Here is a 21,641-nt window from a genome sequence, read left to right as displayed (position 1 = left end):
ACAAAAAGGGAAGAAGGAGGGCACACCAACCTTGTGCATTACCAATGGTAAATTTTATTAAAAGCATAAAAATATTTATACTCACAAACGAGCATGTAAAAGAGGCTTGTCAGTTGGTGAGACTGCATCTCTAGACACCTGCCACCCGGACCTGATGTTGAGAGGATCAGATGATATCCCAAATGGCTGACGTTTCAAGGGCATACCCTTTTCCTCAGAGCCTAAGCGGTCAATGGCTTGTCTTCCCCTATTTGCCTCTATATGTATCCACATGCCCACGCCCCAAAAGACACCCACCAGAACAATCACAAGTCCCACCCATCTAGGTGGACTAGCTCCACCTGTTGGCGCAGATTGCTCACATGCCTAGCCTCTGGTAGGATAGAGGAATCTCCATCCAGGATCCTTAGTTGTATTGTGGACAGGGATTAATGTGGATATAATTCCCCCCAGAATGTTCTATATAAAAGAAGGTTGTTACAATATGTAAATGTAAATGGACACTCATGGTGCTGGCCATAAGGGCATACAAGTCAAACACCACAGCTACCCTATTCTACCATATATCACCTGCTGCGTCTTACCTCAACATCATAATCCCTGCAGATCGATGGGAGGAGGGGTGTGAGGGGAATTCCCACCAGATGATATGTACTGTAAAGCCTGCATAGTACAGGAAGCAAAACCACCTGGTGTGCCGGATGGACCGCACGCCGTCCCATAGCCTGGAAGTGTAGGTATATTTGCGGTCCACCCGCCACTTCCGGCCATCCACTGCGCACATATCCGGCCAACGCCGTGCATGCAGGAGGCACGGCCAGGAAGTATGAGTGTATTTGCATGCATTCCACCCACCACTTTAGGCCGCGTCTGACGTCACTTCCACCCAGGGATTCTCATCACTTTAGTCATTTACCGGCTCTGCAGTCGTGTGCATGTGCACACTCGAATGCGTGCATACCCACACTAACCTACTATCCTGATACCTCTCCCTCCAGCGGCCCAGTAAAGAATTGCATCAAGGTGATCCTAACTTACATTTACAAAAGGCATGTGTGTGTGTATACATGCATGTGTGTGTGTGTGTGTATATGTATATGTATGTGTGTGTGTGTGTGTGTGTATGTATATGTATGTGTATATGTATATGTATATATATATATATATATATGTGTGTGTGTGTGTGTGTACAACCAATACCAGAAACCGTTGGAACTTGCATATATATGCGTGTATGCAGCAAAACAAAAATTAATGAATTTACAAATACAATAGTAAATACTTGAATAGGCACATTATTGCAAACCCACTGTGCATTCAAATAACAGAACTAAGCTAGTTATTAACCACCCCAATACAGGGCAGTTAAACCACCTTCCTTCCCAGACCAATTTTCAGCTTTCAATGCTCTCTCACTTTGAATGACAATTACTCAGTCATGCTAACCTGTAGCCAAATGAAATTCCTATCATTTTGCTCACACAAATAGAGCTTTCTTTTGGGGGTATTTGTTCACCACTTCATTTATTATTTTTTGTGATATAAGCAAAAAAAAAGAGTGAATATTTTGAAAAAAAACATTTTCTACTTTCTCTTTTAAAAGAAACCAAAAAAAATCTAATTTTGTTGAAAATTTAGGCCAAAATGTATTCTACTACATGGCTTTGGAAAAAAAATCCTGATAAGTGTATGATCATTGATTTGTGTGAAAGTTATAGAGCCTACAAGCCATGCTACGCATTATTGAAAATGTATCAAGCCTATCATTTCTTGAGGCCCTAAAATGTCAGGACAATACACAAACCCCCAAATGACCCCTTTTTGGAAAGAAGACAGTCTGAGGTATTTAGTAAGTGGCATAGTGAATTTTTTGAAGTTGCAATTTTTCGCCCACAATGGAATTACCCACAAAGTGACCCCATTTTGAAAAGAAAACACCCCAATGTATATTCGATGAGGCATAACAAGTCTTTTGAACATGTAATTTCTTTCCACAAGTTTTTGGAAAATGTGGAAAGAAAATAAAAACCTATATATATTTTTTTTTCTCACAAAGTTGTCAATTTAGAAGATCTTTCTAACACATAGCATGTGCATAGCCAAAATACATTCTGCTACTCGTCCTGAGTACGGCGATACCCCATGTGTGAGACTTTTTCACTACCTGGCCACATACAGAGGCCCAACATGTAATTGGCACCTTCAGGCTTCTAACACATAGCATGTACACACCAAGAATTACACAGATGTGCCAGCTGTTGGCAGGCAGATGTGCCAGTTGTTGATGGGCAGATGTTCACTGTATGACAGGTGTTTTCACTGTTTTGGGGACACTGTGTTTTGGGCATCGGGAACCCACCTGCGCGATCCCGCTACTTCTGACTAGACGTTCAGCAACGTCCAGTCAGAAGTAGAGAGCTTCCACCCCGCCGTTTATATGCAGTGGCCGAGTGGGAAGTGGTTAACAATTCATCGGAGAAGCAATGTTGGAGCTTCCATGTAGATATTAGGCATAATTGTAATATTTGTGTCTAATTTGCAATAAATATATGATCACTATGTTCCATTATTCCATGGAGAGCCCATTACCCCTGCTTTAGTCTAGTCAATTTTTAAAAACAAACCATGTTAATTAAAAATACTGTTGCAAAAATAATCTTTAATATAAAAGATCTATTATTATATACATTTTGACTTCACTATCAAACTACCCTACCCAAATCTACCATTTACACACATTACTCCTATCCATGTCTACAGCAAACAGGCCCATTATGCTTATCGGGTTCCTTTCAGAGCTGGCTTAGCCCTTCCTACTCTGGGCTGGCTGCTCAGCTGTCAGCTAATTGCCAGGTCTCATCTCTCTCCACAGTTACCCAGCTGTTCCTGATCTTGCTCGTCTGACCTGCCTACTTAAAGCTGTCCAGCTCACTTCATCTCTGCCTTTGCCTTGGTCACATCACAAGAAACCATCTTCTGCGTTCCTGTTAAAAGACTGGCTTGCTGACATGCCTTCTGGCTCCTTATCCTGCTTGCTGTTCCTCTACTTGGATCCCTGACTTCTGGCCTAGCTGATTACCTGATTTGGTTACTGAACCCTGGCCTGGCTGACTACTCGATCCGCTTACTGGACTCTGGCTATGCTTTGACTATGCTTACTCTCTTTACATTTTTTTATTTTTTAATTAATAAACAAGTGTGATATAATTTGTACTTCTGTCTCAGTCTGGTTCATGGTTTCTGACAGTTCCGACATACAATGCGCCATTATATCCACACGGCAACATAGTTTAATGCCATGGGCATATCCAGACCAAGTATTTTGGGTTGAGCCCCTATAGATATAAAAACAAGGGAATATGATGGAGATGAACAACCACAAGTAAGGTTTGGCACTAGATTTAACAATAAAGTCCCCATAATACAAAAAAATCTTCAGAAAAAATTGGAAGATTCTTGAATCCGATCTGATCCTGAAGACTAGCTTGTCGTCACACCCAAATCTAGTCTTTATGAGACTCAAGGATTTAAGGAGTATCATTGTCCCGAGTACAGTGAAGAAGACTAGGAATAGAGGGCTCGACAATCTTTGGACCACTATTTTTGATCAAAAAGGTAGCTATAGGTGTGGGAGTAGTAATTTTGGGAATTGTGCACATATGTGCCACAGGAAAAAGGAAGTAGTCGGAGTTGATGGCAAGAACTATAAGATCAAGCAGTTCATCAACTGTGACACTCCATATGTTATATATAGCCTCCTGTGGCCTCACATATATTGGTCGGACTTCACGGCCAATGAGAACAAGGATGAATGAGCACAGAAGCAATATTTCAACAGAAAAAAAACAGGATTTTTAAAACTGCTTACCTGTAAAATCCTTTTCTTTGATGTACATCGGGGATACAGAGCCATAGTAGTTACTATGTGGGTTATATGGACCACTGATAGGTGATGGACACTGGCATGCCCCTAGAGCAAGATGTGTACTCCCTATTTAACACCTCCCACTACTGGGAGTCCTCAGTTTTGTAGCCAAGCAATACAAGTGTACACCAAGAAAGGAGGGACCTCTGTGCCCTGATGTATATCAAAGAAAAAGATTTTACAGGTAAGCGGTTTTAAAAATCCTGTTTTCTTTTCTTACATCAGGGGACACAGAGACATAGTAGTTACTATGTGGGATGTCCCATAGCAATGGCAACTGAAGGGAGGGAGACACAACCAAAAAAGGCCAGAGGCCTCATACAGCAGCCTGCAGTACACTGCACCGAAGGCAATATCCTCATGACCTTTAACATCGATTTAATAAAATCCTGGTAAACGTATGAACTGAAGACCAAGTTGCGGCCTTATAGATCTGAGCCATAGAGGCTTGATGATGCACCACCCAAGAGGCACTAATCGCACTGGTGGTGTGTGCTTTAACATGAAAAGGAGGAATTTTCTTCTTTAAACCATAAGCCTGAATAATGACTTGACAAATCCACTTGGAAATAGTAGTTTTTGATGCTGGGGCCAACAGAATTGCCTCCTTTTGTTCCTGCTTGATCCTGCGAAGAAGACACGGAAATAGCAGAATTGGAGGAAATGCATAGATCAGAGAAAACTGATCCCATGGGAAGACTAATGCATCTGTTCCGCAAGCTTGTTATTGACACAAAGTTGTCGACCTTGTTGTTGACTCTGGACGCGAACAGGTCCATGTCCGGAGTACCCAACCTCTGACAAAGTGCTAGGGAAGATGTAGGGGTGAAGAGACCATTCCCCCTGAAATAATTGTTTGCGACTCAAGTAGTCTGCCTGCTAATTTTCTATTCCCAGAATGAATATTGCCGATAGGCAAGGAATGTTGTGTTCTGCCCAAGCCAGAACATGATTCACTACTTTTTGGGCTGCATGACTCCTCGTGCCCCCCTGGTGATTGATATAAGCCACAGCCGGGGCATTGTCGGACTAAATCCTGACAGGACAATCCCTCAGTCTGACCGTCCAGGACTTTAGAGCCAGACAAACTGCCTGAATCTCTAAAATGTTGATAGGAAAGGTCCTCTCCAACTTGGACCATCTCCCCTGGACAGAATCTTCTTCCAGGACTGCTCCCCAGCCTAGAAGCCTGGCATCTGTTGTCACCACTTTCCAGGAGACTGGTATAAACGATTTTCCCTTTTGGAGGTTGTTGGATACCAACCACCAATTTAGGCTCTGACGCACGTCGGGAGCCAGGCGTATTGGAAAATCCAAGGCCTCAACCTTTTTGTTCCAGGCCAACAGGATTGTGTTTTGTAGCAATCTTGAATGAAACTGCACGCAAGGGGCGGCCTCGAAGGAGGCCACCATTTTTCCCAACAATCTCATGCACAACCGAATGGAAAGGTTTGTCTTTGTTTTGATGAGTTGAATTAGTTCTATAAAGGAACTGATTCTTGTCTGGGGTAGGAATACCGTTTTCTGTATGGTATCTATGACCAGACCCAAGTACTGTAATCTCCTTGATGGTTTTAAGGAGGATTTTTTTTAGGTTGAGAATCCAACCTAGAGATTCCAGGTAGTTTACAGTTGTGACCAGACTGTGGTTTTACCTGAAACTGAAAAATAGGCTAGGACCGTTATGCCTTGAGCCCTTAATCTGGCTAGAGTAGGTGCCAGAATTTTTGAGAACACCCGTGGTGCTGTGGTTAGACCGAATGGCAGGGCCACAAACTGAAAATGATGATTTTCAATTTCAAAGCGCAGAAATTTCTGGTGAGCGAAGAAAATTGGCACGTGGAGATATGCATCTTTTCTATCGATAGAAGCCAAAAACTCCCCTCCCTTGCAGCATGGCAACAACCAACCGGATTGACTACATGCGAAAGGATTGGATGTTCAAGTGCTGATTCAGATCTTTGAGATCTAGAATAGGTCTTACTTCTCAGTTTTTGGTTTTGGAACCGTGAAAAGGTTTGAATAGAAAGTCTGTGCCCTGTTCCACTAAGAGGACCTCTGATATCACTGACTGGAATAATAGATGATCCAGCGCTAGGAGAGCCTTCTTTTTCTCTGGGTCCTTGGGAATATTTGACCTTAGAAAATGAGGAGACAGAAAATCTCTGAACTCTAGTTTGTAACCTAGAGAAACAATGGAAGCCACCCATCTGTCTCGACATTGTTCCTGCCAGATCCTTGAGAATTGCAGGAGCCTCCCCCCCCCATCTGAGTAAGCAGGGGCCCCCCTTCATAAGGAAGCTTTAGCATTCTGCTTTGTGGGCTTTCTGCCCCAAGATCTCTTCTGACCCTGGTGCTGCCCTTGGGGTCTTCCCCTTGAACCTGAGGCCGTCGAGACTGCCTAGAGGCTGATGCCCCTGGCACAGGTGAGGAAGCACACTTAAAGGAGAAATGTTTGAATTTTGTAGGTATTTATCCAAATCGTCTCCAAAAAGCTGTTCACCATGAAAAGGGAAACTGGGGGGAGTGGTCTCGGCATGGAAGCATGAAGACGGATTTTCCCTGAGCTCCCGGGCCGCGGCTCCCTGTCAGCCTATCCAGTTCAGCTTACCGCTCATTCGGTCTTCTCAGCACCACACACGTAACCCGGGAGGAGATCCGCTTGCCCCGGGGCCCTGGTATCGCCCGCATGGAGCGGTTCCTCGTGCCGATTCAGCCGGCTGCCTCAATCCCGGACCCGTCCAAGATAGCGACGGCGCCTGCCGCGAGGACGGAGCTCGCTATGTCGGCGCCTATCGGAAGTGAACGGTACGATTGAGGCAATGATATGCCCCTGTTCTCCCCGGCCAGTGACCTCTCCCCATGCCTCCCACGATCGCTGTCACTAACATCTCTGGGCAGCCCTGTAGGGGACGTAGGAGGCTCCACGCAGTGGACTTCCAGGGACACACAGGCCTCCCATTACCAGGCCTCCATCCGGGACACACAGCAGATTATGGCGCAGGGCTCTGGAACTGCCGCTCCCCTGTTGGAAACCCCAAGAGGCCCCTCCGCCACACTAATGAACAGACACTATGGGCACTGTTACAAAAGCTCCCCACTAGAGATGATCTGGACTCTCTGGCATCCAGAATGGAGGCGGCACTTTGCGGAGAGCTTGCCTGCATCAAACAGGAGGTTTCCGACGTTTCCACGCGGGTCTCCTCAGTTGAGGCTGAGGCCGCCACCCTCCGCCAAGATTTCGCCGGTCTCCATGCCATGAGAGGGGAGGTGGTAGATCAAGTTGCACAGCTGCATCTCTTGGTAGATGACCTGGAGAACCGTAATCGCAGGCGCAACATAAGAATTCGTGGCCTGCCGGAAGCCACCCACCAGGCGGACCTCAAAGCGACCGTTACAGCCATATTTAATAACTACCTGGAGCTCCCCTCGGAAACATCCATTGAAACTGACAGGGTGCATAGGACCCTGGGTCCCAGAACGCTGGCCGCAGACAGGCCCAGAGACGTTTTATGTTGCTTGCATAACTACTCCCTCAAGGAAAGCATATTGCAACGGGCCTGGCACAGAGGACATTTGGATTTCGACGGAGCACAAATCACTCTTTTGCCCGACGTCTCCCGGGGGACCCTTCAGATGCGACGATGTATGAAACCACTTCTGGAGAACCTCACCGAACACGGGATCACGTACAAGTGGGGCCACCCTTTCCACCTTATAGCGAGGAAGGGAGGCCGCTCGTACACCCTGCCGAGGTCCCTGCCTTCCTTAACACCCTGGAACTGCCCTCGTTAACGCTACCCAATTGGCTGACAGTGGATTCTCCTCCAACTGGCACCATCCCCGTGGCTTACCCGGCGGGAAAGCCTCAGAGATCCAGACACAATCGGGGACCCCGGAACAGAAGACCGCAGGCCCCGCAGGACAGTGAGCCGTAGGTTCCTGTGGCCTCATAGGCCCTGAGGGGCTTTTCACTAGTTTGAACGGCTCCTCCTGAGCTTAAGTACTACTTTGGTTTTGACTCTGTTCCTGTTGCCTCCGCCTATCCCAGTTGCATAGACTTGCTGGATATCCCTGGAAACCAACTGTATCCCACCTGTTTGGCCTCGGTTCAGGGGCATTAACCGTTCTGGGGGGAAACCTTAAGGAGTCAGTGGCTCAGGCTTGAACTGCCAGGGACTGTGAGCCGTCCTGATTACAACAAGAATCCAAGTTGGTGCACACATTTGCAATGTTGCCCAGGGAGTAGTTGGACCCGGCACAGGGTGCCGCCATAGACTGTGCGGGTGAGGGGACCGAGGGGCATGCACCTGGGCGATATGCTCCTCTACTTCTTGTATACCACAAGTCTGACTCAATTGTTGTCCTTACTCTGGATCATTGATATGGGGGGGGTTTGTTTTTTATTTTAATTTTTTGCATTTTACTCCTGTTATATTTCTGTTGAGTTCGAGGGCTGGGGGGGTCCCTGGGGGGGCAGCCGGTGCACTCGCCAATTTTACAGAGCTAGCCCTATCTAAAGTGCGCAGGGCACCGCGCCGAATGATGGCCTCCGGGGATCTCCTTTTGCCACCAGTATATCAAAACAGTGGTTGTCCCGGGTTTACTGTTGGCCGCTGGCCTGGGGGGTGGGGTGCAGGTGCTGGGGCACCATTTGAAAGATGGGGGAACCGGGGTCTGTTCCCATGAATGGGGGGGGTGGATTCCCCTGCTGGGGACATCTCCGGGGGGGTTATGTTCATGTTTGGTGGTATATTACTGTTTTATATTTTGTTATCACTCCTTGTATTTGTTGCATTGAAGTAGTAGCAGTGATTATTTCTTTAAATTGAGAAGCTTAACCTGGTATAGCGGCTCCAAAACGGACCGCCTTTAAAAGGGGGCTGTTGGGTTCGCACTTCAGGGGCTTCACTCTTGAAGTGCCCTACTTTTTCCCCCAATAGGTCCGAACTGCCCGATTAGGCAGTAGTTCTCCACACTGAGCTTTAGTTCTCTTTCCCCGTATTTGTCTTTTCTCTTTTTTTTCTTTCTGTATCCCTTTTTTCTTTCTGTTCTCTTTCTCCCCTGATCATTCCAACCTTCCTCCTCTCCCCGCCTTCCCCTTCTCCATCCCAATATCTGTCTCTGATTCCGGTAGGGTCTGACAGCCCGGCCTAACACGGATAACATGTCACTGAAGTTTGTATCATGGAACGTGAGGGGCTTAAATGTTCCCGAAAAACGGTCCAGTTGTCTAGCAGAACTATGGAGGCAAAGACCCCAAGTGGTGTTTCTACAAGAGACCCATTTCCGGGCCGATAGGATTCCAAAACTGAACAATAAGCATTTCCCGGTAGCGCATCAGTGTGTCCCCTACAACAAAATCAAAGGGCACGTGCATCCTCCTGGCAAAAACTGTACCTTGGCAGCTGATAGACATCCATACAGATCAAAAAAAACGATCAAAAACAGCGCATCAAAGGGACTAGTAGATTGATGTGAAAAAGACTTTAAAATGTCATTTATTAAATGTAAAAAATAAACACAGACATCTGATCCCTGCAGGATCTCAAACACATAAAAAACACCAATCATAAAACGGACAGATGTTTGATAATGAAAAGCTCCTCAGATCTCTCAATTATAACTTTGGAAAGGTCAAGACCAAAGACCAATGTGCACAGCTTTCGAATGCCTAATGAATGCAATCAATCATCTGAAAGAACCCAAAAAGTCAGTGTAAACGAATGGAACAACGTTCCTAGGGACACTCACTTCATAGGTGTTCAATGGGCTGCAGAGCTGATGAGTCCAGTCTGATGACCGAGGGGGAGGTGTTTATTTCAGCTCCATCTGAAGCGTTCGGCTTGGAGGCAGAGGTGTAATGCTGCACGCTAGGTGGTAAGGATCAAGCTTAGTCACCAGATGATATCAGCTGTACACATAGGCAGCTTGGAGAACGCTGCACTGCCTGCAGTGCCGCTTGTCCGAGCGGCTGTGGATCACATGAGAGGCTTGTCACGTGGAAGGCTGTGAAGGGGAAGGTTGCTATGCCGACTCTCCTGCTTACATGTTTCGCGCTCCTGGGCTTTGACAAAGCGCAGGAGCGCGAAACATGTAAGCAGGAGAGTCGGCATAGCAACCTTCCCCTTCACAGCCTTCCACGTGACAAGCCTCTCATGTGATCCACAGCCGCTCGGACAAGCGGCACTGCAGGCAGTGCAGCGTTCTCCAAGCTGCCTATGTGTACAGCTGATATCATCTGGTGACTAAGCTTGATCCTTACCACCTAGCGTGCAGCATTACACCTCTGCCTCCAAGCCGAACGCTTCAGATGGAGCTGAAATAAACACCTCCCCCTCGGTCATCAGACTGGACTCATCAGCTCTGCAGCCCATTGAACACCTATGAAGTGAGTGTCCCTAGGAACGTTGTTCCATTCGTTTACACTGACTTTTTGGGTTCTTTCAGATGATTGATTGCATTCATTAGGCATTCGAAAGCTGTGCACATTGGTCTTTGGTCTTGACCTTTCCAAAGTTATAATTGAGAGATCTGAGGAGCTTTTCATTATCAAACATCTGTCCGTTTTATGATTGGTGTTTTTTATGTGTTTGAGATCCTGCAGGGATCAGATGTCTGTGTTTATTTTTTACATTTAATAAATGACATTTTAAAGTCTTTTTCACATCAATCTACTAGTCCCTTTGATGCGCTGTTTTTGATCGTTTTTTCTGCTGCATCCATTTTTTGCCAAGTCCATAATGGGTTAACAGCCGCACATTGAGACCATCTACAGGACATTTATTTAAATAAACAAACATCCCACGAGATAGTCAAACGCTCTTAAAGAGACCATTCATTTGTGCGCCAACTTTATCTTGTTTTGTTTTACGATATCCATACAGATCAGGAGGGTAGATACCTTTTTATTAAGGGAACGCTACACTCGCAAACGTACACCCTGGCTAACTTATATTTACCAAATGTGGACCAGCTTTCAGCCCTGGATTCCTGCCTATCCGCTCTGGCTTCCTTTGCTGAAGGTACTCTGGTGGTGGGGGGGGGACCTCAATTTAACCATCGACCCTCGGAGGGATTCCTCGTCGGGTAGCTCGGCCTTATCCCAGAGAACCCGAATCCAAATTAGGGAGCTGTTGCACTCTCATCGGCTAGTTGACATCTGGCGTATCCTTCACCCGCAGGAGAGGGACTACTCCTTTTTCTCTGCGGTGCATGGCTCATATTCCAGAATAGATCTTTTTTTAGTCTCTCACGCCACGATCCCATTAGTAACTAATGCCCAGATCGGTCACATTGCGTTGTCGGATCATGCGCCGATATCTATGGTTCTAGCACTACATAATCGGACATATAGCTCAACTACATGGCGAATAAACGATTTGCTCATCCAAGACCCTGAGGTGGATATATTGCGCCACTTAGAACTTTTCTTTGATCTCAACAAAGACTCAGTCCCTAATCCCCTCTCTATATGGTCAGCGCATAAGTGCTACATTAGAGGAATGCTTATTAAACACGGCCACAGACTTAAAGTGGCCAGAGCGAAAGCGCTGTCCGAGCTGCTTTCAAAGCTGCAGGATTGCGAAAAACGCCATAAAGCACAACCAGACCGAACCCTGGAAGCTGAAGTTACTGAACTTCGGGAACAAATAAGGGAACACTCCTTATTCCAATCCAAGCTTAGGCTGATGAAAACCCGCAGAACGTTCTATGAATATTGAGACAAATGTAGCAGAACTTTAGCGAATGCCATTAGAACTCAACGCAACTTGTCCTACATCTCAGCTTTGTCCTCCCCCACAGGGCACAAAATTCAGAATTCTGTGGAAATGGCAGAGTCTTTCCGCTCTTTCTACGAAGCGCTATATTATCTTCACTCCTCCCCGTCGAGTGCTCGGACTCAGGATAGGGGAGCAGCACTGGACGCCTACCTTGAGACAGCTAATTTACCTTCCCTCAATGCAGCGGAGGTGGACCGTCTCTCGCAGCCTGTCACGACGAAAGAACTTGCGGGTGCTCTAGAGGGGTCCCCGAAGGGGAAGGCACCAGGCCCTGATGGGTTCACAATTGCTAAACACCCCATTCATCCTTTTGTCTACAGATGCCGAAAAGGCATTCGACAGGGTGAACTGGACTTTTCTCCTAGCCACTCTGAGACGCCTTGGGATGCCGGGTCCCATTCTGTCCTGGATCTCTGCAATTTACTCTACCCCTACAGCATCGGTCAGAGTGAAAGGGGTCACCTCAAAATCCTTTACTATAAACAATGGAATGAGGCAGGGATGTCCACTCTCCCCGCTTCTTTTCATACTCTCGTTGGAACCCCTATTGGAACATATTAGATTTAACCCTGACATCAGAGGGCTGGAAACCAGCATGTACCACCATAAAATCGCTGCGTATGCGGACGACCTTTTGTTTTACATTTCCGACCCACATACCTCTCTCCCGATCCTCCTATCGGAGATTCACCGATATGGCGATCTATCAGAATTCAAAATCAACCTGCAAAAGTCAGAGGCACTTAATGTCTCCCTCCCCCCCAGCCACTGGAATCGCCTTAGTGGCAACTTTCCCTTTCGCAGGGCCCCCCCAAGCAATCAAGTACTTAGGTACCAAAATTCCCTCAGATCCACAACTTATTTACCAACTCAACTTTCAGCCTTTACTAAATAGTATCTCTCTGGATTTAGACAGATGGAGGAATCTGGCAGTTTCTTGGTTTGGTAGATGCAATGTCTTAAAGATGAACGTTATGCCACGATTGCTCTACCTCTTACAGACACTGCCGGTAAGGATACCGCGTAGCTTCTTTGGTAAGCTACGTTCGCTCTTTATTAAGTACATCTGGCAGGGTAGGCCAGTGCAGCTTAAGGGTTCGCTATTACAGAGACCGAAACTTAGAGGGGGGTTGGGCTTCCAGACCCCGCCCTGTATCACACAGCAGTCCATATGAATAGAGTTGTGGACTGGTGCAGACATTCACCCCAAAAATTGTGGGTATGACTAGAGCAGGAGTCGATGTCGATTCCCCTGGCAGGGCTACCCTGGAGTGGGTCACGATTTTCCAGATTCTCCTCGTCGCACCCTTTAATCGAACCCACCATGCAAGCACTCCACACATATTTCAGAGTTGCGGGGACGGCCAGCTCCCCATCTCCGTTAACGCCCATAAAAGGACACCCGGACTTCCCACCAGGAGTATCAGACGGATCCTTTAGACTCCAATCGGATCAGAGTTTGGTCAGAGCCTCCACTTTTCTCGGCCCCTCGGGGTGGGTTAACCCGGCAAGCGTATATCCTGTCCTTAATTCTTCAATTCTGGGGAAATGGAAGATTGCACAACTTGTACACTTCCTCCGATCCCTCCCGGACAGCGGCTGCTTTCGCAGACAACAGACTCCCTTTGAGAGCTTGTGTTTGGGTGAGGGGCCCATAAGGGGATCTCTTTCTTACTCCTATAATATCTTACTCGCTCACGCGTCGCAAGCTTACCCTCCATACTTGAGGAAGTAGGAAGGGGATCTCCATACCACATTCACGGAAGATCAAAAAAAAGTAATCTCCTGTTTGCACACAAATTATCCTTGTGTAGCAGATAACCTACAAGATTCTGACGTGTTGGTACAGGACCCCATCAGTTCTGGCGTCCATATTCCCTGGTCTTAGCCCCCTATGTTGATGTGGCACCCACACTGGCACACTGCTCCACATTTTCTGGGAGTGTCCAGATCTAGCCCAGTTCTGGAGACAGGTTTTGCAGATCATTCACAAAATCACAGATTTCTCCCTTCAGGATAATCCAGCAGCTATATTCTTAAACCTAACCCCAATGTCATGTAAGCAGTACAGCAAATCCTTGTTGCGGCATCTTCTGAACACGGCATGGGCTTGCATTCTCAGTGTATGGAAGCAACAGTCTCCACCGACGGTATCACTGTGGTTTACCAGGGTGTGCGATATACAGCGGATGGAGCAACTTACAGCTGCCCTAGGGGACCGTGAGGAGGAACATAATGCACGATGGACACACTGGGATATGTTGCGATACAAATACAAATCTTATATTTGAACGCCCGATCCTGGCCGGGGCTGCGGGCCCTGATGGAGTCTGTCCCCCTCCCACCCCTTCCCCTCTTGTTTACCCGCTGCTTCCTTTTTTCTATGTTCCTTATCTCTATCTCTTTTTCTCCTCCTTATGTTAAAATACCCTTGGAGTGCGGGTAACCTCTGGCACTACAGCGCGAATCCAGTCCGATGGGCTACATACCACAATGGGTGCATTTTCCGAAATTCAAGCCCACACGTAATGATGGGTCATGGCCTACCACAAGGGGACAGTATGGCCCCAATTTACAGATGGTCTACCCCCCCCCCCCCTTAATGTCCTACTCTACCATTTGATACAGGTCCGGTGGCCACCCCCTCCTTTTTTCTTTTTTTTTTCCTTTTTGGGGAGGGGGGGGGGTTTGATATGAGGCCTGGATTTATTACAAAAATCATAAGGTGAGGGAAATGGAAATGTTCTACTTCCAGAATGTCACATATGAGTGATAGTCCTGTGATTATTGGTCTTGTTATGTATTAATTACGGACATCGATGATATACTGTCTCTTTGGTTTGGCACCAAAATTTTTTGTTGGTGAACAATGTGTTATGAAACTGCATTATTTGTACCGCATTCCTTAAATAAAGATTTTAAGAAAAGAAAAGGGAAACTGGCTAAGAGCTTTTTACTTGGTGCCTCAGCTGACCAACTTATCAGCCATAGAACTCTGCGAGAATGCACTAGTCCAAGCATAAACTGTGAGGCTTAAATGATATAATCATTCATAGCATCTACTGTGAAACACAGTGCATCTGATAAACCAGCACATTGTTAAGCCTGTTCATCAGGCAGAATTTTAAGTATCTCCTCAAACTGTACCTTAATGGACTGGGATCCGCCAATTGCGGCAAGAACCGGCTGCGCTACTGAACTTGCTAAAGACATATGGCTTTTAGAAAGAAGCTCCAACTTTATATCTTTTGGATCCTTTAACATTAGCTCATTATCCACCGGACATGTGAGATTCTTGTTCACTGAGGCAATCGCAGCATCAATCGCTGGAACCCCCCCATTTCTTATAGAAGTCCTTTTCCATAGGATAAAGTGTGGACAATCTCTTAGGATAATATTGTTTATCTGGATGTTCCCATTCAGCATACATAAGCTCCCTTAGACATGCATGAATAGGAAAGGCATCCCCAGATGGAGGAGGTTTTAATATTCTCAAATTAGAGGTGGGTTCATCAAGAGCCTGCGCTGCAGGCAGCAAAAAGTTTGAGCCAATTTTTTAGTTGAGTGCACAAGCAACCTGTCTTGTGATGTTACTCCTTCTATATTAGGATCCTCAGAAGAGGATAAACAAGCATCTTCCAAATCTTTGGGAAGATCTACCTGATCCCCAGCCTCCTGAACCTTAATAAGAGGGTCCTGTGCACTAGATGGGGATCTGCTATGTTTGACCCCACTATGGAAGGATAAAATAGCATCAATCTTCTTTTCCAAGCCATCAATGGTAGAAGGCAAAACTTCTTGTGTGATATACTCAGAGGCTGAAGCGTCTTGCGTAGCTGCAACTACAGATTCTCCTGACGGCTCATTCTCACCAGCCGCATCACTCTCAGAGGAGGATGACATTCTTTTGTAAATGGTTTTAGTTTGTGTAACCATTGACCCTTTAGAACCCTCATGCCGCGTACACACGATCGGAATTCTGGCCAGAAAAAGACCGATGAGAGCTTTTCATCGGAAAATGCGACCGTGTGTATGCTCCATTGGAATTTAGCTGTCTGAATTTCTGCCAGCCAAAAATTGATAGCATGTTCTCAATTTTCCCGACGAAATAACTTTCTATCGGTAATTCCGATCGTGTGTATGCAATTCCGACACGCCAAAAATCACGCATGCTCAGATTCAACTACGAGACAGGAGCTATTGGCTACTGGCTATTGAACTTCCTTTTTCTAGTCACGTCATACGTGTTGTAAGTCACCACATTATAAATGATCGGAATTTGATGTGACCGTGTGTAGGCAAGACAGTTTGAGCCGAATTACGTCGGAATTACGTCGGGAAAACCATCAGAGCTTTTTCCGACGAGCATTCCGATCGTGTGTACGTGGCATTAGAGGTGTTCTTGGTCCCTTTGCCACTCATAGCCTGAAGCACAAAGCGGAGGCACTAACAGCAAAAGAATGTACACTGCTAGGCTATAGTCCAGCGCAATAGCTGCTATTAATCCTAGCCTGTTTAAAGTACAATGTATCAAAGGAAAATCCCTGTGTCACCAAACCTGATCCAGCTAACCTCCTGCTCTGTCCCTCCACAGCCAGCAGCAGCTATTCATATACAGCTTCTTAAATCACTTCCTACATGTGTGTCCAGCGTCTGACACCACTAGCCACGCCCCCGCGTGAATTACGGCCTCCCTTTCCCTTGAAAGGAAAGTGCGAGCAGCGTCCTTTTTTTTTTTTTTTTTTCCATCCTATCCACAAAGGGGAAAAAATATATTGGGGGCACAGGAGGAGAACCAGACCCCCTTCTCACGGAGGATCTGTTGCGGCCAGAGGAGAAAATGAAAGGCTTCTGTGCGGTTTCCAGCGTCAGGTCGGTGAGTGCTCAATACAGCCCCCAGTGGTGACACATAAGCATGACAACATTATACATAGAAGGAGAAATTTCTGAGAAGATCTCCCTTATCTTTTCCTTGCAGCAGGGTTTATCAGAGATAAAGACCCAATATTCGCCCTTCACAGTGGGCTCTGAGACCCTTTAGGAAAGCTTCAGGAACCGGGGAACCTCAGGTTACCCACAATCCTGGACCTGCGACAGCACTCTGCCAGTAAAAACTTTATGGCTTAAACTACCAAAAAGTACTGGATCCCAGGGTCCAGCTCTCTAAAAAGAAGCATTCGCAAGCAAAACCTTGTTTTTTCAGACATGAGGCCTGGGTACCATTAATTTCATGAAAAGGACATCAGAATGGATATGGTCAGCATGGCTAGCCCCAGCAAGGAAGATTCCAGTGGAGCTCAGTACAGTGCTCTTTTACTCGTGACCAACACCTTAGACACTGGCAAAAAAACGGAGGACTCTCAGTAGTTGGAGGGGTTATATAGGGTGTACACGTCTTGCCTTAGGGGCGTGCCAGTGTCCATCACCGATCAGTGGTCCATATAACCCACATAGTAACTACTATGGCTCTGTGTCCCCTGATGTAAGAAAAGGAAAGATAAGTATTCAGTACCACGACACTTTAACCACTTCCCACCCGGCCAATGCATATATACGGCCAGGTGGGAGCCGTCTACTCCTGATAGGACGTTCAGGAACGTCCTTCAGGAGTAGCGGGATCGCGCGCGCGCGTGCCCGCGCAGCGGCGCGATCCCGATGTGCTCGTGTCACCCGGACACGGCACATCTCAGATCGGCAGGAGGGCTCTGTGATTGGCCCTCCTGATCACATGACGGCCGTGTCCAATCACGGCCATCATGTGATGTAAACAAACAGCCGGTTGCTAGGCAATCGGCTCTCCTCTCCTCACACGGAAGTCACCGCTGAGGAGAGGAGAGCAGAACGCTGCAGCCGGCTGATGATCAGTGAGTATGGGCTGCTTTTTACAGCTTTTTACTCACTGATCATCAGTGTAGTGTAAACACACAACACACCACACAGTACAAACACAGTCCCCACATATGTCCCCAAAACACACATGTCCCCAAAACATACATGTCCCCAAATAATAAAAACACGTCCCTAATAATAAAAACATGTCCCCCACATATGTCCCACTAAAATCACATGTCCCAATGATTATCTGCACACATATGTACGTGATCACCTGCACACATATGTACATGATCATTTGCGTACATATGTCCGTGATCACACAAACCAATTATTATACACTTAACGGAATTTTTTTTACCAAAAACATGTAGCAGAATACATTTTGGCTTAAATTTATGACAAAATTTGATTTTATTGGATTTCTTTTCAAATAGAAAAAAGAAAATATTGTTTTTTTTCCAAATTTCCGCTTTTTTTGCGCTTATATCGCAAAAAAAAAAAAAACGGAGTCGTGAATAAATAACACCAAAATAAAGCTCTATTTGTGCGAACAAAATGATAACAATTTCATTTGGGTACAGTGTAGCATGACCGCGCAATTGTCACTGAAAGCGCTAGAGCGCTGAAAGCTGAAAATTGGGCTGGGAAGGAAGGGGGTGAAAGTGCCCTGTATTGTAGTGGTTAAGGAGGTCCATAATAGTAGTACAGATGGCCTCAAAGTGTTTGGAATAGAGGCCATATCAAACGACTTAGATAGTGGTAAAAAGTATCAGATACTATGCACAAGAGAGGTGTTTTGGATTTTTACTTTGGAGACTTTAGCCCCGCATTGCCTGAATGAGGAGCTTGAACTGCATAATGTAGTATGACTCTTGTAGTACCCACAGAGGCCCTTAGTGCATATAATCTAGTTATGGTGATCCTTTTCTCATTTTTATCACTAATCTGGTTCAGGTGTGTAGCCCCTTTTCATTTTATATACTTGGTCTGCATATGCCTATGGCAGGGGTTGACAAATTTGCTTGGAATCTAGGAGCCAGCTAAAAAAGTTAGGAGCCAGGTCCGTGACGGCAATCTGGACCTGTCCCTGGCCTGACATGGAGACGAGTGAGGGGAAGATAGCCCCCAGCCCCCCACCTGTCTCCAAGTCATTGCCCATAGCTCTTAGAGGGACATTTTTAAATTGCATTTTAGTGTAAATATGAGATGCGAGGTCTCTCTGACCCCAGATCTCATATATAAAAGAGGACCTGTCATGCTTTTTTCTATTACAAGGGATTTTTACATTCCTTGTAATAGGAATAAAAGTGACACACATTTTTTTTTTTTTTAAAAGAACAGTGAAAAAAATTAAAATAAAAGTTTTAAAATAAGAAAAAAAAATGTTTTAAATGCGCCCTGTCTCGCCAAGCTTGCGTGCAGAAGCGAACGCATATATGAAAGCGGTGTTCAAACCACACATGTGAGGTATCGCTGCGATCGGTAGAGTAAGAGCAATAATTCTAGCCCCAGACCTCCTCTGTAACTCAAAACATGCAACCTATAGCATTTTTTAAACGTCGCCTATGGAGATTTTAAAGGGTAAAAGTTTGTCGCCATTCCATGAGCAGGCGCAATTTTGAAGCGTGACATGTTGGGTATCGATTTACTCGGCGTAACATTATCTTTCACAATATAAAAAAAAAATTAGGCTAACTTTACTGTTGTCTTTTTTTTTTATTAAATAAAAAATTTTTCCCCAAAAAAAGTGCGCTTGTAAGTCCGCTGTGCAAATACGGTGTGACAGACAGTATTGCAACGACCACCATTTTACTCTCTAGGGTGTTAGAATAAATAATAAATAAAAAAAAAAAAATTATATATATATATATATATATATATATATATAATATTTATATATTTATTTTTTTTGTTTTGTTTAGGGGTTCTAAGTAAAGGGATGGAGAAAGACTGGCAGGCAATCCGATTAGCATTGTTGGTTGTAATTCCAACGGCCACCACAAGAGGGCGCCAGATTCCAGAAGGAACCATAGGATCACAGAAGGCCTCAAAGCCGGGGGCTCAATTTCCGGCCGCCTGCGGCGCGGCCCGACGCGATCGCGCGGGGGGGGGTCCACGGAGACGGGATACCCCCAGCTATGCTGCCCCAGGCGCAAGGTCGCTGATTCTAGTCGCCAATGCAACCTGGCGACCGGGTTTTGTCGAGCACTGGCCTATGGCATTAAACTATGTTGCCATGGGGATATAAGGGAGCATTGTATTTCGGAACATTATTATAAGCATAATGGGCCTGTTTGCTGTAGACATGGATAGGAGTAATGTGTGTAGATGGTAGGTTTCGGTAGGGTAGTTTGATAGTGAAGTCAAAGGTATATAATCTTTCAGATTAAAGATTCTTTTTGTAACAGTATTTTTAACTAACATGGTTAGTTTTTAGAAAATTTACTAGACTAAAGCAGGGGTAATGGACTCTCCGTGGAAACATAGTGATCATAGATTTATTGCAAATTGGATACGAATATTACAATTATGCCTAATATCTACATGGAAGCTCCAACATTGCTTCTCTAGTGTATTGTTAATAACTAGATTAGTTCCATTATTTGAATGAACAGTGCGTTGGCGGTAATGTGCCTATTGAAGTATTTACTATTGTATTTGTATATTTATTAATTTTAGTGTTGTTGCATACACGCATGTATATGCATGTATGTGTATATTTACATACATACGTGTCCGTGTTCCAATGGTTTCTGGTATTGGTTTACGTGTGTGTGTGTGTGTGTGTGTGTGTATGTATATATGTGTATATATATATATATATATATATATATATATATATATAGTGTCTTGCGAAAGTATTTGGCCCTCTTGAACTTTTCCACCTTTTGCCACATTTCAGGCTTCAAACATAAAGATTTAAAAATTTTTATTTTTTATGAAGAATCACCAACAAGTGGGACACAATTGTGAAGTGGAACGAAATCTATTGGATTTTTTAAACTTTTTTAACTAATAAAATAAATGAAAAGTGGGCGTGCAAAATTATTCGGCCCCCTTGCGTTAATACTTTGTAGAGCCACCTTTTTGCTGCGATTACAGCTGCAAGTCGCTTGGGGTATGTCTCTATCAGTTTTGCACATTGAAAGACTGAAATTCTTGCCCATTCTTCCTTGCAAAACAGCTCGAGCTCAGTGAGGTTGGATGGAGAGCGTTTGTGAACAGCAGTTTTCAGCTCTTTCCACAGATTCTCGATTGGATTCAGGTCTGGACTTTGACTTGGCCATTCTAACACCTGGATACGTTTATTTGTGAACCATTCCTTTGTAGATTTTGCTGTATGTTTGGGATCATTGTCTTGTTGGAAGATAAATCTCCGTCCCAGTTTCAGGTCTTTTGCAGACTCCAACAGGTTTTCATCCAGAATGGTCCTGTATTTGGCTGCATCCATCTTCCCCTCAATTTTAACCATCTTCCCTGTCCCTGCTGAAGAAAAGCAGGCCCAAACCATGATGCTGCCACCACCATGTTTGACAGTGGGGATGGTGTGTTGAGGGTGATGAGCTGTGTTGCTTTTACGCCAAACATATCGTTTTGCATTGTGGGCAAAAAGTTTTGGTTTCATCTGACCAGAGCACCTTCTTCCACATGTTTGGTGGGTCTCCCAGGTGGTTTGTGGCAAACTTTAGACAAGACTTTTTATGGATATCTTTGAGAAATGGCTTTCTTCTTGCCACTCTTCCATAAAGGCCAGATTTGTGCAGTGTACGACTGATTGTTGTCCTATGGACAGACTCTCCCACCTCAGCTGTAGTTCTCTGCAGTTCATCCAGAGTGATCATGGGCCTCTTGGCTGCATCTCTGATCAGTCTTCTCCTTGTCTGAGCTAAAAGTTTAGAGGGACGGCCAGGTCTTGGTAGATTTGCAGTGGTCTGATACTCCTTCCATTTCAAAATGATCGCTTGCACAGTGCTCCTTGGGATGTTTAAAGCTTGGGAAATCTTTTTGTATCCAAATCCGGCTTTAAACTTCTCCACAACAGTATTACGGACCTGCCTGATGTGTTCCTTTGTCTTCATGATGCTCTCTGCGCTTTC

At 45.4% G+C, this 21,641-nt stretch overlaps 1 long non-coding RNA gene across 1 annotated transcript in view; it reads left to right on the top strand.

Moving 5' to 3' along the window:
• The window catches only part of LOC143935585 (uncharacterized), a 13,076-nt gene extending 9,863 nt beyond the window's left edge, over window positions 1–3,213 (top strand). Inside the window, exon 2 of the long non-coding RNA XR_013263559.1 lies at window positions 2,873–3,213. This is a non-coding gene — a long non-coding RNA (uncharacterized LOC143935585). The remainder of the gene's footprint in view (window positions 1–2,872) is intronic.
• Window positions 3,214–21,641: the final 18,428 nt, after the last annotated feature.

This window comes from Lithobates pipiens, unplaced genomic scaffold (genome assembly GCF_037356315.1).
Source record: "Lithobates pipiens isolate NorthernLeopardFrog02 unplaced genomic scaffold, aLitPip1_a1.2 Scaffold_28, whole genome shotgun sequence".
In the NCBI taxonomy this organism is placed as follows: Eukaryota; Metazoa; Chordata; class Amphibia; order Anura; family Ranidae; genus Lithobates; species Lithobates pipiens.
The sequence above is the reverse complement of the archived record's forward strand: the minus strand, read 5'-3'. Positions and strand labels throughout refer to the sequence as shown.